The 22,503-nt window shown below is 36.6% G+C and overlaps 1 protein-coding gene across 1 annotated transcript in view; it reads left to right on the top strand.

Moving 5' to 3' along the window:
* The first annotated feature begins 13,634 nt into the window (after nucleotides 1-13,634).
* Nucleotides 13,635-22,503, top strand: part of HMGCLL1 (3-hydroxymethyl-3-methylglutaryl-CoA lyase like 1) — a 232,133-nt gene continuing 223,264 nt past the window's right edge. Inside the window, exon 1 of the mRNA XM_053711968.1 lies at nucleotides 13,635-13,670. The gene's annotated coding sequence lies outside the window, so the exon portion shown is untranslated. The remainder of the gene's footprint in view (nucleotides 13,671-22,503) is intronic.

Genomic DNA, 22,503 nt, shown 5'->3' with positions numbered 1-22,503 from the left:
ACTAAATCTGCTATTTAATTTTGGAGCTTTTGCAGGTTACAGAATTTATTTACAATCTCTCTGGGAGTTTGGGACAAAATACAATTTTTACACAAAAGCAAGAGAAGATTAATGTCGTTTTAAAGTATTTTTTTATACTTGCATCAGAAATTAATCACTATATTGCCAACTACCTAAATAGAAAATAAGTATTTTAAAATCTTTAATTAATTTTATTTTTTCAGAAACTGCATTTTTTCCAGGTCTGTGACACACCACTTGGAAAACTATGTGAATGTTGTCTAGCTAAACATACTTTTCTGTGGCTAGCTTGACGAGATGTCGAACAAACTAACCAGACGTAGATATGACAGTAAAATGGTAAATGGTAATAAGGTGATTAAAAGATTCCAGGATGGAATTACTACTAGTAGAAATACTACCATGAAGGAAGAGAATATTAACTTTATCACTACTTTTGACACAATGCACCATCAAGTGAGCTCTGCTGTCAGGAAACATTGGGATCTGATAAAAACAGATTTGACCCTACCATTTTAGCGTATGCAACACCCTAGGATGGTATTCTGCCGCGCTAAGAACTTGCGTGATCTGCTGGTCAAGACTGACCCTGTGAAAAGCTATGAGGGACATACTTGGTTGAAGTCATATAAAAAGGGCTGTTTTAGATGTGGGGATTGTATCACATGTGACAGCATGTTGAAAGGGGATACATTTCAGCACCCACACAATAACAGAAGATACAAGATTAACCACAGACTGACTTGTACCAGCACTTATGTCATCTACATTTTGATTTGCCCTTGCTTCCTTGTGTATGTGGGTAAGACGGTCACCACATTTTGGGAAAGGATGGCTAATCATCGCTGTGCAATCAGGAAAGCCCTAGTTAAAGGGGACTCTGATCACCCAGTCGCACGCCACTTTGCCCTTTGTAGACATAATGTCTCTAGTTTAAGGACTATGCTAATTGACCAGGTACCACCACCACTAAGGGGAGGCAATAGGGGTAACCAGTTACTAAGGCTGCAGACCAGATGGATCTATACATTGGATACCATCGCACCCAATGGGCTGAATACAATGCTGGATTTTGGGCCATTTTACTCAGGGGACAAGGGATATACATGATTGTCTTCTAGTATTTTCTCATTCAACATATCTGGATTAACCCAATGACATCCCTGTATATCCTGACCATTGTTACTGTCATACTGTCATCATGAGAGGACTGTATACTACCAAATGCTGCAGACCTACGTGATTACCTGACTGATTAAGTCCTCTAGTATAAGTGTTTTCTTCCCATACTCCTTGATACACGGATGCCTAATATTGTTCAATACTCCATCACTATATACATAAATATTAAGCAGTTTTTCCATAAACCGATCATGCCCTAGGCTTTGACAGGAGACCGGTAGTATTTTCTAATTGGCTATGTGACTGACAGGTCTCTTCACGCCCCCTTGGTGTACGCATTAGATGGGTATTTAAGGTAACGGTTTTATAAGATTGATATATAGCTCTGTATGATTTTCTTTGCTATATCTGGCATTTGGCAAAGGGAACGTAATGTTCTCAAAACGTTATACTTTTAACAGATTGAATTAAAAGTTATTTTTTATTGATATTACCAGTGAGTGCTTTTATCATCACTGCTGTACTTGGATTTTTTCTGGAAGTTGCAGAATATGGAGTGCCTATTGTATTGACTTTGTATTTTTTATATATATATATATATATATATATATATACACACAAACCTTCCCAATGAAACATTTTGTCATGTTTATATATATATATATATATATATATATATATATATATATATATATATATATATATATATATATATATATATATATATATATATATATATATATATACACACACACACACAAAATGTGATTGTGCACTATCACATTTTTTTTGTGTGTTTCTATTTTCATTGGATTGTGATTTGAGCAAGTTTATATATTGTTTTTTTTTCACTTTATATATATATATATATATATATATATATATTTATATATATCAGTATATATTTATATAGTATATATAAGTGAAAAAGAAATGTGTTTGAACTATTTCTTAACGCACCTTCGGCTTTAGCGCAGTTGTCTATGGGAAAACATAATTTATGTAAGAACTTACCTGATAAATTCATTTCTTTCATATTAGCAAGAGTCCATGAGCTAGTGACGTATGGGATATACATTCCTACTAGGAGGGGCAAAGTTTCCCAAACCTCAAAATGCCTATAAATACACCCCTCACCACACCCACAAATCAGTTTAACGAATAGCCAAGAAGTGGGGTGATAAGAAAAAAGTGCGAAAGCATAAAAAACAAGGAATTGGAATAATTGTGCTTTATACAAAAAAATCATAACCACCACAAAAAAGGGTGGGCCTCATGGACTCTTGCTAATATGAAAGAAATGAATTTATCAGGTAAGTTCTTACATAAATTATGTTTTCTTTCATGTAATTAGCAAGAGTCCATGAGCTAGTGACGTATGGGATAATGACTACCCAAGATGTGGATCTTCCACGCAAGAGTCACTAGAGAGGGAGGGATAAAATAAAGACAGCCAATTCCGCTGAAAAATAATCCACACCCAAAATAAAGTTTAAATCTTATAATGAAGAAAACTGAAATTATAAGCAGAAGAATCAAACTGAAACAGCTGCCTGAAGTATTTTTCTACCAAAAACTGCTTCAGAAGAAGAAAACACATCAAAATGGTAGAATTTAGTAAAAGTATGCAAAGAAGACCAAGTTGCTGCTTTGCAAATCTGATCAATCGAAGCTTCATTCCTAAACGCCCAGGAAGTAGAAACTGACCTAGTAGAATGAGCTGTAATCCTTTGAGGCGGAGATTTACCCGACTCGACATAAGCATGATGAATTAAAGATTTCAACCAAGATGCCAAAGAAATGGCAGAGGCCTTCTGACCTTTCCTAGAACCAGAAAAGATAACAAATAGACTAGAAGTCTTTCGGAAATTCTTAGTAGCTTCAACATAATATTTCAAAGCTCTAACTACATGCAAAGAATGCAATGATCTCTCCTTAGAATTCTTAGGATTAGGACATAATGAAGGAACCACAATTTCTCTATTAATGTTGTTAGAATTCACAACCTTAGGTAAAAATTTAAAAGAAGTTCGCAACACCGCCTTATCCTGATGGAAAATCAGAAAAGGAGATTCACAAGAAAGAGCAGATAATTCAGAAACTCTTCTAGTAGAAGAGATGGCCAAAAGAAAACAAAACTTTCCAAGAAAGTAATTTAATGTCTAGCGAATGCATAGGTTTAAACGGAAGAGCTTGAAGAGCCCCCAGAACCAAATTCAAACTCCAAGGAGGAGAAATTGACTTAATAACAGGTTTTATACGAACCAAAGCTTGTACAAAACAATGAATATCAGGAAGAATAGCAATCCTTCTGTGAAAAAGAACAGAAAGAGCAGAGATTTGTCCTTTCAAGGAACTTGCAGACAAACCTTTATCCAAACCATCCTGAAGAAACTGAAAAATTCTCGGAATTCTAAAAGAATATCAGGAAAAATGATGAGAAAGACACCAAGAAATGTAAGTCTTCCAGACTCGATAATATATCTTCCTAGATACAGATCTACGAGCCTGTAACATAGTATTAATCACAGAGTCAGAGAAACCTCTTTGACTAAGAATCAAGCGTTCAATCTCTATACCTTTAAATTTAAGGATTTGAGATCCTGATGGTAAAAAAGGACCTTGTGACAGAAGGTCTGGTCTTAACGGAAGAGTCCACGGTTGGTAAGAAGCCATGCGGACAAGATCCGTATACCAAAACCTGTGAGACCATGCTGGAGCCACCAGCAGAAAAAACAAGCATTCCTTCAGAATCTTGGAGATTACTCTTGGAAGAAGAACTAGAGGCGGAAAGATATAAGCAGGATGATACTTCCAAGGAAGTGACAATGCATCCACTGCTTCCACCTGAGAATCCCTGGATCTGGACAGATACCTGGGAAGTTTCTTGTTTAGATGAGAAGCCATCAGATCTATTTCTGGAAGTCCCCACATTTGAACAATCTGAAGAAATACCTCTGGGTGAAGAGACCACTCGCCCGGATGTAACGTTTGGCGACTGAGATAATCCGCTTTCCAATTGTCAATACCTGGGATATGAACCGCAGAGATTAGACAGGAGCTGGATTCCGCCCATACCAGTATTCGAGATACTTCTTTCATAGCCAGAGGACTGTGAGTCCCTCCTTGATGATTGATATATGCCACAGTTGTGACATTGTCTGTCTGAAAACAAATGAACGATTCTCTCTTTAGAAGAGGCCATGACTGAAGAGCTTCTGAAAATTGCACGGAGTTCCAAAATATTGATTGGTAATCTCACCTCCTGAGATTTCCCAAACCCCTTGTGCTGTCAGAAACCCCCATACAGCTCCCCAACCTGTCAGACTGGCATCTGTTGAGATCACAGTCCAGGTTGGAAGAAAAAAAGAAGCCCCCTGAACTAAACGATGGTGGTCTGTACCACGTCAGAGGGTGTCGAACAATCAGTTTTAAAGATATTAAATGAGATATCTTTGTATAATCCCGGCACCACTGGTTCAGCATACAGAGCTGAAGAGGTCGCATGTGAAAATGAGCAAAGGGAAACACGTCCAATGCAGCAGTCATAAGAACCTAGAATTTCCATGCATAAGGCTACCGAAGGGAATGATTGAGACTGAAGTTTTCGATAAGCTGAAACCAATTTTAGACGTCTCCTGTCCAACAGAGACAGAGTCAAGGACACTGAATCTATCTGGAAATCTAAAAAAGGTTACTCTTGAGGAATCAACAAACTGATTGGTTAATTGATCCTCCAACCATGTTCTTGAAGAAACAACACTCATAAAAAGCTGGAAAGGATATTTCCATTGAAAATGAGCAAAGGGAATTGAATCCAATGCTGTTAAAACTTCTATGCATATATAGCAACTGAAGGAAATAATAGAGACTAAAGGTACCGACAGACGGAACCCAATACAAATTGTCCCTTGTCTGATAGAGACAAAGATAGTGACATAAACCATCTGGAAACCTAAAAAAAGGTGACCCTTGCGTGAGGAATCAAGAGCTTTTGAAAAAAGATCCTCTAACTATGTCCTGAAGAGCAAATGAAACATATGAGAATCCGCATCCTAAGGAAATAATCTGAATGAAAACAGAAAAATTAAGAATATGCATTTATTGTATCTAAAGAAAACAAATAATGCTATCAATGACCACAAAAAGGCAGAATAGTTTGAATAAAACTCCAAAACCCAGTTCCTAGAAAAGGAACTGGAATAAAAACCCCAGAAGATTCCAGGTCTGAGCAGCGCTTGAACCCCATGGGAACCCAGCCATGCTTCAACAGTATCCAAAATATATAGGACAGAAACACACTGAAAGAAAGTGTTAGTCTTACTGGAATAAAATCAAAGAAATTTGGACAAAATAGAACCAAATAAATTTCAAAGAAGCCTAAACCTGCCCCTTACCAGCCAAGCTGGAATACGGCATGTGCATCGCAACATTAGGGAGATAATTTCGAACCCCAATTAAAAACATGTTACTTGGGAAAGAACTCAGGATTCGTTCCTTAATAAGAACAACCAAACTATTATAAGCTTAAAGTTTTAGTCTTAGAACTCAATCTTGAAGCCCATAGTAACAGTTAAGAATTGAATCCAATTATAATTGATTATCTTAGAACAAAAGAAATATGGATTTTTTTTTTTATTTTTTTTTAAATCACAGAATTCTTCTAGCTAAAATAGCTAAAGACATAGATTAACCCTCATTTGCGAATATATTCAATAAAATGAAGACACAAATGAAATCATTAGCATGATAGTCCAGTTTAAAGGACCAGTCAAACAGAGGACTTGCAAAATGCAAAACAACAAGACAAATGCAACGGCACCTAGTCTAGTAAATGTTGTCCCTTAACAATGCTAAAATAAATCATGATCTGATACTTGATCTTAAAGTAAACAGAAAAAATGAAGCAATTGCAATATCACAGGACCAAGAAAAGTACCTGAAACTAAATAATTTTCCAAAAATAAGATACAACTATATAAAGGAAAATAAATACTATTTTGCTATAAAAAACAATAGCATAATTAGTAGGAGTAGAGATAGCTCCAATAAATTGGAGAACCCTCCAAATTGAATTTAACTGCTGACAAAGAATATAGTTTAAAAATAAAAGAAAATTCTTAGCCTATTCCATTCCCTAGTATGGGGAATTGGAAAGAAAACCTCTGAAATCACAGAAGAATAAAAAGGCAGAAATAGTGTCAGCTAGTCTTAAAGAACTAGTTACCTTAATATCCAAAATAATCAACACCTCTTCAACAAAGAACAAATGTACTTTAATAATAAAAAAATTATATAAAAAAGTAGATTTGTTAGTGTCAATATCTGATGAAGAGAATTTCTGAAAGAGAAAAAAACATCATCAGAGAAGGATAAATCAGTATGTTGTTGGTCATTTGAAACTTCAATAATTAAAAAAGAAGTGAAAAAGACCTAAAAATCGTATTAGAAGGCACGAAGTCAGACATAGCCTTAATCAGAAAAATATTTCTTATAAATCTTCTAAACATTTCTTGCACTTAAGAATGGAAATGTATAAAGCATAAATACTAATGAAATCTGCATGTAAAAGTATATCATAATAACTTATTACAAACCATAGCTAAAGATAAACATTTATAACATTTAAAATAAATGAACTTAGCTTTGGTAGAACTGAAACTCAGTTAAGCATTTTTCCAGAAGTGGCTTCTGACTCAGGGACAAACGGAGACATCTTGCAATATGTAATAGAAAAAACAACATATAAAACAAAATTGATCAAATTCCTTAAATGACAGTTTCAGGAATGGGAAAAAATGCCAGTGAACAAGCTTCTAGCAACCAGAAGCAATAAATAATGAGACTTAAATAATGTGGAGACAATAGTGACGCCCATATTTTTTAGCGCCAAAAAAGACGCCCACATTATTTGGCGCCTAAATGCTTTTGGCGCCAAAAATGACGCCACATCCGGAACGCCGACACTTTTGGCGCAAAAAAACGTCAAAAAAATGACGCAACTTCCGGCGACATGTATGACGCCGGAAACAGAAAAAAATGTTTGCGCCAAAAAAGTCTGCACCAAGAATGACGCAATAAAATTAAGCATTTTCAGCCCCCGCGAGCCTAATAGCCCACAGGGAAAAAGTCAAATTTTAAGGTAAGAAAAAAATTGATTAATTCATATGCATTATCCCAAATATGAAACTGACTGTCTGAAATAAGGAATGTTGAACATCCTGAGTCAAGGCAAATAAATGTTTGAACACAAATATTTAGAACTTTATATAAAAGTGCCCAACCATAGCTTAGAGTGTCACAGAAAATAAGACTTACTTACCCCAGGACACTCATCTACAAGTAGTAGAAAGCCAAACCAGTACTGAAACGAGAATCAGTAGAGGTAATGGTATATATAAGAGTATATCGTCGATCTGAAAAGGGAGGTAAGAGATGAATCTCTACGACCGATAACAGAGAACCTATGAAAAAGACCCCGTAGAAGGAGATCATTGAATTCAAATAGGCAATACCCTCCTCACATCCCTCTGACATTCACTGCACGCTGAGAGGAAAACCGGGCTCCAACCTGCTGCGGAGCGCATATCAACGTAGAATCTAGCACAAACTTACTTCACCACCTCCATAGGAGGCAAAGTTTGTAAAACTGATTTGTGGGTGTGGTGAGGGGTGTATTTATAGGCATTTTGAGGTTTGGGAAACTTTGCCCCTCCTGGTAGGAATGTATATCCCATACGTCACTAGCTCATGGACTCTTGCTAATTACATGAAAGAAAAGGGAGTTATTGAAGCCACGCTGTCCAACCTCCAGATGTTGGCACCTGAGGTTTTCAATAGTGCCCTTACATTTTAAGTTCAGCTTGTAATATGAGGTCAAGAATAGAAGCGTTATTCATTTAACTTGAGTGCAGTTAACACTTAATAGCACTAACATTTTTGTTCTCCTCTTGCAATCTAGCACTTTATGAGTAATCAAATTTTGAGTTTTATGCCTCTTTAAAATACTTCAGTATATTGGATCTTATTATTTTGCTCTCTCTATTAATTTCTCTTTTCTCTTACAGATCACTTGATATTTCATTGGTGGCACTTCAAAAACCACTGCATAATATATTAAAGTATATTTAATTATTCTAAAAGAAACTATACAACTGAAAAAGAATGAGGGCTAGATAACATTTAGGGCCGGATTGCGCCGCCTGGATACCGGGAAAAATCCTGGCGTGTTGGAGGCCGCCCTAGCAGAAAGAACACAGCACAGTGTGAGCAAATGAGGGAGAGGAGCAACCTGCTTTTTAAGCGCACAGAGGCTCAATTAAGCTGGCATAGTGAGATGGCTGCTCCGGTCCAATAGGCAATAGCACTGTGAGGAGGGGGGAAATCCTGTGGGCCTGCACAGTACACACATGTGACAAGGAGGGAGTAGAGATAGAGGCCACGTGGGCTGGCACATAGGTAGCAGCTGGTAACAGCCAAAAGCACTCAGAGCTCCTGAAAGCCTAAAGGTAACTGGTGGGGAGCTGTACCGGCGGGGCAGGTTGGCTGGGTCGGAGTGATGGGAGGGGGCTGGGCTTATCTTCATTAATGTCCATAGCCAGTCAAATTAAACAAATGATCATTGTCCTAGTAGCTTTGATTTATGTCACACAATTAGCAGTGGGGGGTCTTGACAATTAAAGAATTAGAACTGTGGGGAGTCTAGGGGTAAGATTGAGGGGTAATGGTTAGGGATAATTGCACCAAGTGGGGCTTAGTGGTTAGAATTCACTTGTAGTGAGGATACAGAGGGTACTAGGGGTAAGGTTTTTTATGACAGTGACCATCTTTAAATTTTAGGACCTCTAAAACTGGTACCAATGTAATGCATGGCCAAAAACCTCCTTGACAGCCTACTTCCTATGACCAGCCATCAGGTGTTGCTACTATTTAGTAAGCACAAGTACAAAGCAGTCACTGTAAATAATAGTGGTATGATTATTATCTGGTCACTTAAATGGAGGACTGCATAAAAAAAACAACTTTCTGGGGCGTGTCCGGGCAGTGGCCATGTTAGGGCGCAAATTCGTGGCTCTTGATTTCATGGAAATAATCTGCAGATTATCCAAGAATCAGCTATAAATTCAGAACTCTTTTACACAGCAGCTTCACCAGGAAACTCTAGTGATACAACTAATACCCTAATCCGGACAATCATTTAGGTAAGGCGGGTCCATCTAACTGCTGCTTCTAGGTGGTGAGATTTACTTAAACATGGATGAGACATCGCAAGGAATAATTCAAGTTCTCCTGATTGCTCTAGCCCAACAAATAGACAACAGCTTTGCACAACTTATTTTTCTAGCGACGACCAGCCCTAAAAAGAGAGTAGACATGGAATCTAAGATGGTGGATGCGGCAGAACATGCTGAACAATACAGCTACTCACATCCCATCTCCAATACGACAGAGAGTAATCAGAGCATAACAGCACAAGAGCACATACCCATGAGATTGCAGGAAGCTGAACGATGCAATCAGGTCCACAAGATTTCCAGTGTGACTGTAAAAGTTACTTCCACCAGATATGAGAGAGCACTGGAGGAAAAACAGCTACCGACTTGGGTGGATGTGGCTGACCACCCAAGATGAGAAAGGAAACAATACTGGGATCAGGAGGCAACCAGTGACTTCAGGCTCACTAAAGTGTTCCCACCAGTTTGGCCAAGTGTGACTCTGTGCATCCACGATTACCCATGTTTTCTGATTTGAGTGGGCCAACTGCAGCTCAGAGAATACACTTGATCACAGCTTCTTCTATATTTTCCTACCCACCATCCATACCATATCAACTGCATGCTCAAGGACCCCCGAACAGGGATCGGGTAACGGTACCATGGACTATGCTTTTAAAGCCATATAAAAGGACTGCATAATCACCTCAATTTATGCATATAAATTATGACCCCAAAGTCTGATATATCTGTAAAGGAATATGCTGCATGTATTAGTCTGTGTCAAGACAGTTTCCACCCTCCTGTGAATAAATTGTTTGGTGTTTTCTTGTAATTATTTCCCTGACAATACTGTATATATCAGAAATTCCTGTTTATCTTGAGACCAGCTTCTGAAGGTTGCTCATCTCGTACATATCACCCCTACATATACATTGGGTACTTATAGAGGCATATTTAACAAATGTCTTGCGGACCTGATCTGACAGCGCGGATCAGGTCCACAAGACATTGCTGAATGCGGAGAGCAATACGCTCTCTGTATTCAGCATTGCACCAGCAGCTCACAAGCAGGGGGGTGTCAATCAACCAGATCCTACTCGATCGGGTTGAATTTCGGCGATTCCTGTCCGCCTTATCAGAGCAGACGGACAGGGTTATGGAGCAGCGGTCTTTGTGACCGCTGCTCCATAACTTGTGTTTCTGGTGAGTCGGAAGACTCGCCAGAAACACGGGCCGTCAAGCTCCATTTGGAGATTGATAGATGGGCCCCATAGTGTCAGTCTTTCACATAGGTACTGATATAAGCAATATTTCCCATCTTAATTGTTATGAATGGCATTCGGTCACTATATTCTTTTAACGTATTTGCTCTGTGTGACAGTATTATTTATGTCTCAAGGTAACAATATATCTCAGTTAGTACACAGACTCACCCCAGCACAAATCATATACCTATATGCTAAATGGAGAAATCTCTATGCTGCAGGGGACTCTCTTAGAGTTCCAGCCCATCCATTTTATTAAAAGGGGGTGCTCAAGAGAAGGACTCTAAAGCTAGCGATTCCTAGTAGACACCAAATTATATATTAAGGTCATGACCCTGACATTTTGAAAATGTCTCTCCTAGCATATGTTAACTTCAGGTGCAATGATCTAAAAATTTATAAGAAGGGTCAGTTTATCATTAAGCAACAGGGGCTATCAAAAGGGGCTATTAGATATAGTCATGCAGGATTTATTCGCTTAGTTCTCACCACCTAGATCAAATCCATTAACCCGCTAATGTAAAGTTTTATGACGTGAGATGCTTAATTTCGCAAACGGGTGTTGATGTTTTCATTGTTATTTTATTCACATGATACTATTTTATTCACTAATCTGTCAAGGCCCAAAGTGTGTATACTGATATTTCCATTTTTATTCTATTCATCTTAACTAATAATTTGTCAAGGTCCAAGAGTCTGTATCATTGGACTTCCTCTTTGCATGTTTTCAGTTTTTCCTGGGTACAAGAGTGACCCTCTCACAAGTAAGAGGAATAGTTAAAGTTAAAAAAGAGGTTCCAACTTCCAAGGTTAAGTCAAGTGCAAATATAATTGTATGCATTTTTTTTGGCTCAGACACTATCTTGATAGTAACATATTCACATACTTTAGTGTCGGTATAATATAATGGCTAATATGTTACAAACAAAACTATTTCTGTGACCTATGTTTTTGATGTTATATCCTATTACAACCTCAATAATAGACTTATAAATGAAAAAAAAAAAAAAAAAGAAGTATCATTCTGGGGGGTATAATCTAGTCCTTTTTAAAAAAAAACAACAACTACTTTCTGATGTAGCATATCTATTGGGAAAAAAACTACCAGCCATGCTCATTAGCATACATTTGCATTAATAATATCCCATTAAGCACTTGGACCCCTAAGACCCTCTAAAAATCTACTTTTTTTAATTCACCTTATACAATACCCTAACTGAATCCTTATGTATAAGGACCTCTTCCTAGTTACTAAAGTCCCTTAGGACAGTTAAACCTGCTTAACCTCCTTTGGAAAAATTGTAATATCATGTTAGCCCACCCCTTATTCCTGAGAAAATGTTTTCTATTTATTCCCATGAAAAACACATTTTTCCTGAAAATAAATACAACCAGGTAAACATATTTTCGCAGAAGTGCCAAATTAGAATTTTCTCTATTTAAGAGTTTTGCCTATAGCCATGTCTAAAACATTTTTTTTAATAGATCCCCATTTTGAAATTTTTCAAACCAATATTTTAGTATCAACATTCTTTTCTGCACAAGCATGAGAAGTATAGCTAGATATTCTCAATGCACCAGCATTTTAAATACAACAGCTGCTCAGAGAGCCAGTGGGGCTTGTATCATTACAGTATTTAGCAAATTTAGTCATTACTAGATGACACAAGCCCCTTAAACCCTCTAAATCAGGGGTATTCATTTTAATGTATTTAGGGACCACTGGCAAAGTATTCTTCTAACATGGTGGCTGTTTAAGGAGAGTGAGTGCTCTGGAACATGATATACTAGGAACTGAAAGTGACATTTACCAAAGTAGTAGCATAAGGTGGGATTTATATCCCACAATAGACATACACATTCATCTATATCTTGTGAATGCCAAGTAAAGTGATCACACTGGAACTGTATAACAGCGTAAAAAGGACATTTATCCAAGTAGTACATGGTGGAAGTCTACACTAGACAATGCATGGGAGGGCCAGGTGAAACTATCTAGAGGGCCAGATATGGCCCGGGGCCGGTACTTTAAGACCACTGCTCTAAACAAGTGTTGATTTAAAATCATGGTGCACAGAGCACACTTTAATACACTCTTTAGACAGCTATGGCTTTTATTAGAAACATGTTTGCTAATTCATGTATATTTTAAAAATCTTTCTAAGCACAGATGAAATGCACCCATGTGAATTACAAATTACGGTGGAATGTCCCTTTAAGCTTTCTAATGTGTGTGTGCGTGTGTGCGCATGCTTGTATGATTATGTGTTTATGTGTGTTCCTCTGGGTACATGCATAAATTAAATATATATATATATATATATATATATATATATATATATATATATATATATATATATATATAATTATAGATTAAACCTTTTTGGAAAATACTTTGCAAAGATTGAGAAATTATTTATTTTATTTTAAAACTCCAATTAAAGCATACCATTAATATAAAATAATATCTAGTGTTTACAATGGTTTGAAATAACAGAAAATTTGTAAGTTTAACCAAATCAGGTGATTTGTAAAAAAATTATAATAATAATTTAAAAAAATATATATATATTGTGCACAAACAGACCCTGGGACTTAAACCGTTTCAGCTTTGAAAATGGTGCTGTGTAAATAGTTCTTATATATTTAAAAAAAATCTGTTTGCTTGTATAACAACAACACGACCGCAGTGGTATTATACTATCTGAATTTTAGTCTTTGCTTGATTTAAGGTATATTACAAAACTAATTATAAAGTGATATGTAAATGTATTACATCTAAAACATGTTATTGAGTGTGTGTGTGTGTCCTCATTAATATATACAATATTTAAACACCACAGCTGTTGTTTTTATTTGTCTAATGTAAGTGGGGGAAAAAGCATTTGGTATTGCCCTTTTAAATTAACAAATGGCTAAGCCAGTTTAAGAAAACAGAGCTGTAATGAGAGCTGAGCATGCCTACAGAGCTGTGCAGTAAAATGTTCAATCAAAGCTGCTGTCTGTGTGGGGAGGTACAGGCTAGCCAGATGTGTCGTTTTTCTGGGTAAGAATTTTAGTTTGCGAAATGCACAGTTTTAATACCAGTTGTGATGCAGATGCTGATACAAATCATACAGGAAATAAATGATGGCTTAAATATTACCAAGAGCATATAAACCTGTGAAAGGTTAGACAGCAGACTGAAACAATTAGTCATTTTGTTTAAGGAGGAAGACTATTATTTTTATTCACAACATTTAAAGAAAATTCTCATAATAGCTTTATGGTTGTGATTAGATTTAAATGCAGTGTGCATTTTCAGAAAAACAAAATGTCAAAGCTGAGTGATTTGAACCTTTCTAGAATAATACAGAGAGGAAACCACACAATTTAGACAGAAATACTTGGCTAATATTTAAAAAAAAAATATGGAATTATAAATGATCAATTATAATGTGTTAATATGTATTATTCATATACATATAATCTGTAAGCAACTATACACTTATGTACTGTAATGTTTGAGGTTTTTGAGACAAGAAATGTCAAGGTTGTATTCAGCATTTTCCTGCTGTTCTGAAAGCCAAGCATTAAAGGCATGTTTTGAAAAGGATGGCAAGAGAGAATGACAGTGAAAAGATAATTACAGACTATACTGAGATATACAATAGACCCCATTAACATAGGTATTCACCAAGTATATCAACAGGTTCTAAGAGTGAGATTAACTGGTATTATATGTGTGTTATAAGGAATGAACAGGCTGAACGACAACACAAAAAAACAAGGCCATAATCAAGCAAGTGATAAGCAAAACACATTCAATACAATAAAAAAGGCAATGCAAGGCAGATACATTCTTGGGCTGGTAGAGTGATGCATTGCCAGATCACTACAGCAGTGCTTTATGGAAAGAAAATGGTGAAATATATTACTAATGATCACAGACCATAATGACAGAGAAAATAAAAAATAATAAATACTGACATAGACCCAGATTACAAGTGGCACACTATTTTTTTTCGCAATTGAATTCTACCTGTGTTCAAGTTACAAAATGAGCACGGTCGGGTTAGCACTGGTATTACCAGTTAAACGTAAAAAGTTATCATGTGACTGAAAGACTTCAGGACTTTGGATATCACGACACCACTACTCCCTCTCCCCTTAGACGTCTTTGGGGCATGCTACAAAAGTATTCTTAGTTATCTCTCAAGCTCAACCTATAGCGTTGAACTTGTAAATGTGATTTACCATGGACTAATATCAAGTAGTGCACTAACGTGCAGCCACTGCAGCGATATTGCTTATCATTAGTGCACCACTTGTAATACAAAGATTTTTTGTACCTCATCATAGCCAAGCCATTTCCCACCTTTCTAAAGCCGTTTTAATTTGCTCTCGTTGCATTTGCACATAATTTTTTTTTTTTTCTGTGAAATGCCCACATAAAATTATACCTTGTTTTTTGGGGGTTTTATTTTGCTGAACAATTACTTAAAAGTTAATTCTGGAAGGGGCGGTAGCAGGTGGGACTGCTATGCTACAGAAAAAAAAAACTAACAGCGGCAGATAGATAAAGTGGGATCCGATGTGGGGGGGGGGGGATTAGAGGGTAGGGTATGATCTTGGAGGGGGCAGCTACATTACAGAAAAAACATGTTTTTTTTTTTTTTTTTATATTTTTTTTTTTTTATAATGATAGCAAACTGGGTACTGGCAGACAGCTGCCAGTACTTAAGTTGGCAGAAATAATTTGGAGGGTGGAGGTTTTGAGAGTTGTTTGGAGGGGATTATGGAAGTTGGGGGCATAAGGGGGGATCCTACACTGCAGAAAATAGAAAAATAAAAAATATATATATTTTATTTAAAAAAAAAAAATTTAGATTTTCATACTGGCAAACTTTCTGCCAGTACTTAAGATAAAGCTAAAGTTAACCTTACAAGCTACCCTTCACTTCTTGGAATAATGAAAGTGTGGTGGGCGCAGCTGCAATTAGCGGCCTTCTAATTACCAAAAAGTAATGGCAAAGCCATATATGTTTGCTATTTCTGAACAAAGGGGATCCCTTTGTAGCTTTTACAACTATTTGTGCCATGATTGCACAAGCTGTTTGAAAATAATTTCAGTGAGAAACCTAAAGTTTGTGAATAAGTTAACGTTTTGTTTTAATTTGATTGCATTTGGCGGTGAAATGGTGGCATGAAATATACCAAAATGGGCCTAGATTAATACTTTGGGTTGTCTACTAAAAAAAATATATAGTTTTGATACGTAAATATAAAAAAAGGCTCTATTTCTGTTTAAATGTAGTGATGGCAAAAATGCTAAAAATGCTTTGATCTTTTGGGGAAGTTTTAGACTTTTAATGTCCATAAAAATGAAAACCTCCTAATTACCTTCATTGCTTGTACAGTTGTTTGGATTAAGGTGAGTTTTCTGACTATATAATTCAGATATAGATTAAGAAGGACACTATAATATAGTGAGTAATTTAGTGTGTAATATTGTAAAAAAATAATATACTCAGCAAATATTGTAAAATATATGTATGCAATTAAACACTTTTGTGGCTGATGCTAATTTCCTACTATGAAAAGTATATGTTTTCATAAAGTTGTTAGAGCATCACATGGTTAGTATGTTTTCCATAAATAATATAGTGCTGGGCCATACTTTAAACCATAGGTTGAAACCGTTGAGGTGAATGCATTCTGTTTAAAGGGACACTAAAGTAAAAATTAAACAATCATTATTCAGTTAGAGCAAATTGTGCACAGTCTTTCTATATGCACACTTTCGGAGTCACCAGCTTCTACTAAGCATGTATATAAGAGTCTGTGATTGGGTGATGGCTGTCACATGATACAGGGGACAGCGTTGTGGAAGAAATTTTGAAATTTATCAGAAAAAAATTGTTTCTCATTTGAAATTCAGTGTAAGAGCTACCACATTGCCTTTTTATTATGCATTTGTTGGTTTGTGATTCTTCTTTATTTAATTGTCCTTTAAGCCAAGAAATAACACGTATTTGTTTTTAAGAGAACTTAGATTTCTAATTATTCTTTTTTATAGTTCAGGGCAAGAGTAAGAAACTTACAGCATTTAAGCCATGAGTAGCACTTACTTTTTATTACTTTCAGTTTGCCACCCATCCCTCTATATCTCTCTACACACAAAGGTCATTACTTAGGTAATAATATTTTTAGGGGATTGGTTAAGGATGAAATGTACCTTCAAGTGTAACATGAAGCTGTGGGGTACCTGTGATGTCATTTTATGAGGAGACACCTTTAGAAACTCAGTCATTACTGTTGAATACCAGATAAAACATTATGCAAATTGTAGCACAGAATTTGTAGGTTACCACTTAGAATGTTTTATTTTTCAGGACCAGTATGTAGGACAAAATGACACAGCTTGAGATCAAGAATTGGGGAACATAAGATGGATATTAAAAATTACAACACGAATTCCAGTGTAGCAAGACATTTTATTGGTGTACATTTGACAAATTAAGCTAAGATTAAAGGGATACAAACCCCAATTTTTTTCTTTCATGATTCAGATACATCATGCAATTTTAAGCAACTTTCTAATTTTCTCCTATTTTCAATGTTTCTTCTTTCTCGTACTATCTTTATTTAAAAAGCAGGAATTTAAAGCTTAGGAGCTGGCCCATTTCAACTTCAGCACCCTGGATAGCGTTTGCTTATTAATGGCTACATTTAGCCACCAATAAGCAAGCATAACCCATGTTATGACTCCTAAGCTTTATTTTCCTGCTTTTTAAATAAAGATACCAAGAGAAGGAAGAAAAATTGATAATAGTAGTACAGTAGAAAGCTGCTTAAAAGTGCATGCTCTATCTGAGTCATTAAAGAAAAAAATTGGTTTTAGTATCCCTTTAAGGTCAAGGTTATTGACATTGCAACACTGTCACCATGGAGTGGAAACAGAAACAAGGTTTTGCTAAAAAAAGAACTGCATTGGATTTATATATTAAAAACTAAAACACCACTGGGTTTAAATCATGAATGGGACAGGAGTTTCTAAATAATGGAGGTTTATTATGGTGGCATATGTATACATTAGTTTTGAATTCAATGCTTAATTGATTTCTTATGATAACTTTGGAGATTAACCCGAGATTGGCCCTACTGAAACAAAATTTTCATGATATTTTCACTATCTATATCTTCATTCTTTATGTATTTTGATCAGAATGGGACTATATTTATCACCCACCCTATACTGTCTCTGCTGCCCCCTATTTAATATTATTATACGAGAAATCCTAAGGAAAACCCAGACTTAGAGATAAAAATATAAAAACACATTTTGCAAAAATTATTCTAAAAACCCCCACAGTACTATTGTTACTATTTGGTAACATGGTTCAGATATTAGACAAAGCCAAAAACTTAAAGGGACACTGAACCCAATTTTTTTCTTTTGTGATTCAGATAGATCATGCAATATTAAACAACTTTCTAATTAACTCCTATTATCAATTTTTCTTCATTCTCTTGCTTTCTTTATTTGAAAAAGAAGGCATCTAAGCTACTTTTTGGGTTCAGAACCATGGGAAGCACTTGTTTATTGGTAGGTGAATTTACCCACCAATCAGCAAGAACAACACAGTGTGTTCACCAAAAATGGGCCGGCATCTAAACTTACATTCTTGATTTTCAAATAAAGATACCAAGAGAATGAAAAGAATTTAATAATAGGAGTAAATTTGAAAGTTGCTTAAAATTGCATGAAGGAACATTTATTAAGAAGAATTAGAATTAAATTCTTGCACCTGGGCTCTGTGGTTTCTAGTTACGCCTCTGCTTATTTGTAAATTATGTTTTTGTTTACTTTATGGAGTGTATCAACATAAAATAAATGTAACTATATTGGTTCTGTAACCTCCATAGCCTTTAAAGGAAACATTAAACATTTTGAGATAGTAATAAAATGTTACTATTTAAAAAAGTTTAAATTACATTTTAATGATGAATAATTTTCTTAAGTTAATGAACTGTGATGAAGGTAAACTTACTATAACCAATATAAGCTGTATTGCTAACTTTATGCATCAAATTCCAAATAAATATATAAAGATGTTTTTCTACTTCAGCTTGTATTCACTAAAATGTAGCTTTAAACAAGTATTTCATTATCATTAATTGACCTTTCCCTTGTGTAATATATCTCTCGCATTTGGTATGATTTTAATTGTATTTACTAAAAAAAATCCCAACTTTGTTTGTAATTACTTATTTGGGTTTTGGCTTTAAATAGTGCAATTCTCAACAGAATCAGATCATATTACCTTTTATTTAAAGAAGAATAAAGTCTAAGAAAATAATGTTTTAAAATACAGGTGTTGGTTTCTTTTGTAACATTAATCAATCCAAAATAAACCCCAATATATTTCACAGAGGATATAGGGGAAATGTGTAAGTAAGGTAAATAATGTTTAATTAGTTACACACTGACAAAAATTTGAGGAACAAATTAGAAATTGTCTTCAAATTTGGAGTAAGACTTAGCCAAGGGGACTAAGACTCTTAGTCAAGGGGATCAAGAAAGAATGCTCTTGGTACTAATATACATGTAAATCGAATTTGGAGAAATGGAAAACCCCCAAAAACTTTAATTTTGCTGTATTTGCATTGGTTTAAAAACACAAAAAGAGTGGTCCCTTTATTGAATAAACAAACTAACAAATACATGCAACAAATATTTTGTTGATTTATTTATGTGGTTAAACATGTTGTTTTAAAGGTAGCAATTCTTTTTCTGGAGGTGGAAATGTCTTTTCTGCAGGCGGGAACGGTTTGTTTCAAATTTACAATTTTACACTATTCAAAAAAGGATATAGCAATGTTCTTGTCAGTTGATTGATTAATTTTTCAGCCATTCAGTATGTAACCTTCATTTTTGATAATCCTGTCCCCATAAAAATAGAACTTTGTACTGCTGGCTTGTAGCAGTTGCATCTGCTACTTTAACTTTAGGTTTAATCTTCTTTTATGTTGCTACTCTGCTGCCCTGAAGATATTTGGGAGATAGCCACTTGGGCTGCTAGGGCACCATGTAGGTGCATAGTATACAGACAATTGCAATTTCTATGGCAATTGCCTTCTATCTAAAGGGGCATGAGACCCCAGCAGGTGAAATTATAATCCTCCATTTCATATGAGGGGTATTGTGGTTATGTGTGTTGTATGCTGTGTTTAGGGGTATGGGGTACTTTGGAGCCACTGCCCTCATAAGTAAAAAACATCAGGTAAGTGATTAGCCTTTTATGGCAATCATCTACTAATGACAGAGGCATGAGACCCAGTACTGGAAGATGATTCTCCTTCCCTTTCCAAACTAGGGCATTATACCCTTTGTGTTTTATGTGTGAAGTAGGGGCTGTAGTAGTTTCCTGTTCACCTCAGCACTGCATGTAACACAGTGATAAACTAAAACTTAGAGATGGATAGGACCCCTCATTGAAAAGAGGGGCATTCATGCTATCATATGAGGGGTTTCATACCACTCTAATTAAAACAGAGGGAGGGATAGGGGTTCTATAATAGCCCCTATTACTACTAGAAATGAATGTGATCACAATTCTTAACTTCCTTGTTCCTTTTGATATCATCACACATGAACATTTTGACATCACAGGCAGCTCTGCCTTCAGCTGGTAATGGGGAAGGAGAATGTATAGCTGGGGGAGTGTGGGACCTTCCCAGGATACGGATCAGAAGGGTAACCTCTTAGACTACACATTGCCATCCTCAAAACTCAAGGTTCAATGTGCAGGATGACACAATATCATCCTGAGCACTTTAGGGGTTAAAGGGACATCATGGTAAAAATGGAAAAATGTGCATCAGTGTATTAATAAGCAAAAATACTTATAGTAACATTTTTCCTGTTTCAGAGGCATAAGTATGTGCATGTCCCACAAATTACGTCTTTGCTGACCATCCACGCTCTGAATGGGTGTGACGTTTGCTGCTGCACAAGATATTCACAACATATGCATGTGTGTTGCTGAAACACTAATTAAACATTTCAGTTTTGACCATTAAGTCCCATTAAACCACAAAAACAAAATGAAATATAAACTTCCCCTAAACTTTCAACTGCACAAATATCCGGTGCTATAAATCTACTCAGTAATTTCAGGCCCTCCAGGGGAAACATATCAGAGGGGCTCATATTTAACCTCCTTTTAATGTTTAATTTGGACAGTTTAAAGGACAGTAAACACTTTGTAATTAAAAAAAAATTCTGCCGTATTTTAATAAATTGTCATACTACATGAGGGTGAAATAATTGGAATATATTAAAACCTTTTTTTTGCTGCAATTCTTTTTCAATGACCAAACTTCCTACCTGTCTTTCTTAGAGGAGCATATATGGCCTTGTAAGTGGAGTAGAGAAGGTTATCTGCTGCTGTTATTTTGTTAGCAGCATTTCCATTGCTTTGTTGTTCCTTATTTTATCATCTCTGCAGAATTAAATTTGCGATAGATATGTGGTAATGTTAAACTTGTATAATGTTTAGTTTGCACTTTCAATTCTCAGAACTACCCCCCCCCCCCCCGACACACACACACACAGTTTTCATATTTAAATTACAGGAAAAGAGTGCAAAAAACTTTGTGAAACTAAATTGTGGTTTTATTTACCTCATATAGTACCAGATTACGAGTAAAGCAGAAAATTGTGCTTTGCATGGAAGCTTTGTGCTCACGAGAACACACTTCCATAGGCTCCAATGGGAGCCTCGTTCTCATACCATGAGACATGGCATGAAAACCTAGCGCTGCAAAGGAGGTAAATCATGCAGCGATGGGCAGCAAATTGAAATATATATGTATATATATATATATATATATATATATATATATATTTGAATATATAAATATACAACGCCAATTACTAAAAAGTTGGGACAGTATGGAAAATGCAAAAAAACGACAACTCAAAAAGAGTCATTTGAACATTCAAATCACTCTGTTCTATATTGAAAACACATTATTACACAACTAGTACTAAAGCCCGTGTACACGGGCCATTTTTTTTAGAACAGCGGTCCCTCCCCTTGCTCTCTCCCCCCTTTCTTTTGCTCTCTCTTCCCCCCTCTCTTTTGCTTTCTTTCCCCCCTCTCTTTTGCTTTCTCTCCCCCCCTCTCCTTTGTTCTCTCTCTCCCCTCTTTTGCTCTCTCTCTCCCCTCTTTTGCTCTCTCTCTCCCCTCTTTGGCTCTCTCCATCCTTTCTTTTGCTCTCTCTCCCCCCTCTTTGGCTCTCCCCCCCTCTTTGGCTCTCTCCCCTCTTTTGCTCTCTCTCCTCTTTGGCTCTCTCTCTCCCCTCTTTGGCTCCCCCCTTTGGCTCTCTCTCCCCCCCTCTTTGGCTCTCTCTCCCCCCTCTTTGGCTCTCTCTCCTCTTTGGCTCTCTCTCTCCCCCCTCTTTGGCTCTCCCCTCCCCTTTGGCTCCCCCCTCCCCTTTGGCTCCCCCCTCTTTGGCTCTCCCCCACCCCTCTTTTGCTCTCCCCTCCCCTCTTTGGCTCTCTCCCCCCTCTTTTGTTCTCTCCCCCCTCTTTGGCTCTCTCCCCCCCCTCTTTGGCTCTCTCCCCCCCCTCTTTGGCTCTCCCCCCCCCCCCCTCTTTGGCTCTGCCCCCCCCTCTTTGGCTCTCTCTCCCCCCTCTTTGTCTCTCTCCCCTCTTTTGCTCTCCTCTTTGGCTCTCTTTCCTCTTTGGCTCTCTCTCTCCCCCCTCTTTGGCTCTCCCCCCCTTTAGCTCTCTCCCCCCCCCTTTGGCTCTCTCCCCCCCCCCTCTTTGGCTCTCTCTCCCCCCTCTTTGGCGCTCTCTCCTTTTTTGGCTCTTTTTCCTCTTTGGCTCT

This window comes from Bombina bombina, chromosome 4 (genome assembly GCF_027579735.1).
Source record: "Bombina bombina isolate aBomBom1 chromosome 4, aBomBom1.pri, whole genome shotgun sequence".
Taxonomy (NCBI): Eukaryota; Metazoa; Chordata; class Amphibia; order Anura; family Bombinatoridae; genus Bombina; species Bombina bombina.
The sequence above is the reverse complement of the archived record's forward strand: the minus strand, read 5'-3'. Positions and strand labels throughout refer to the sequence as shown.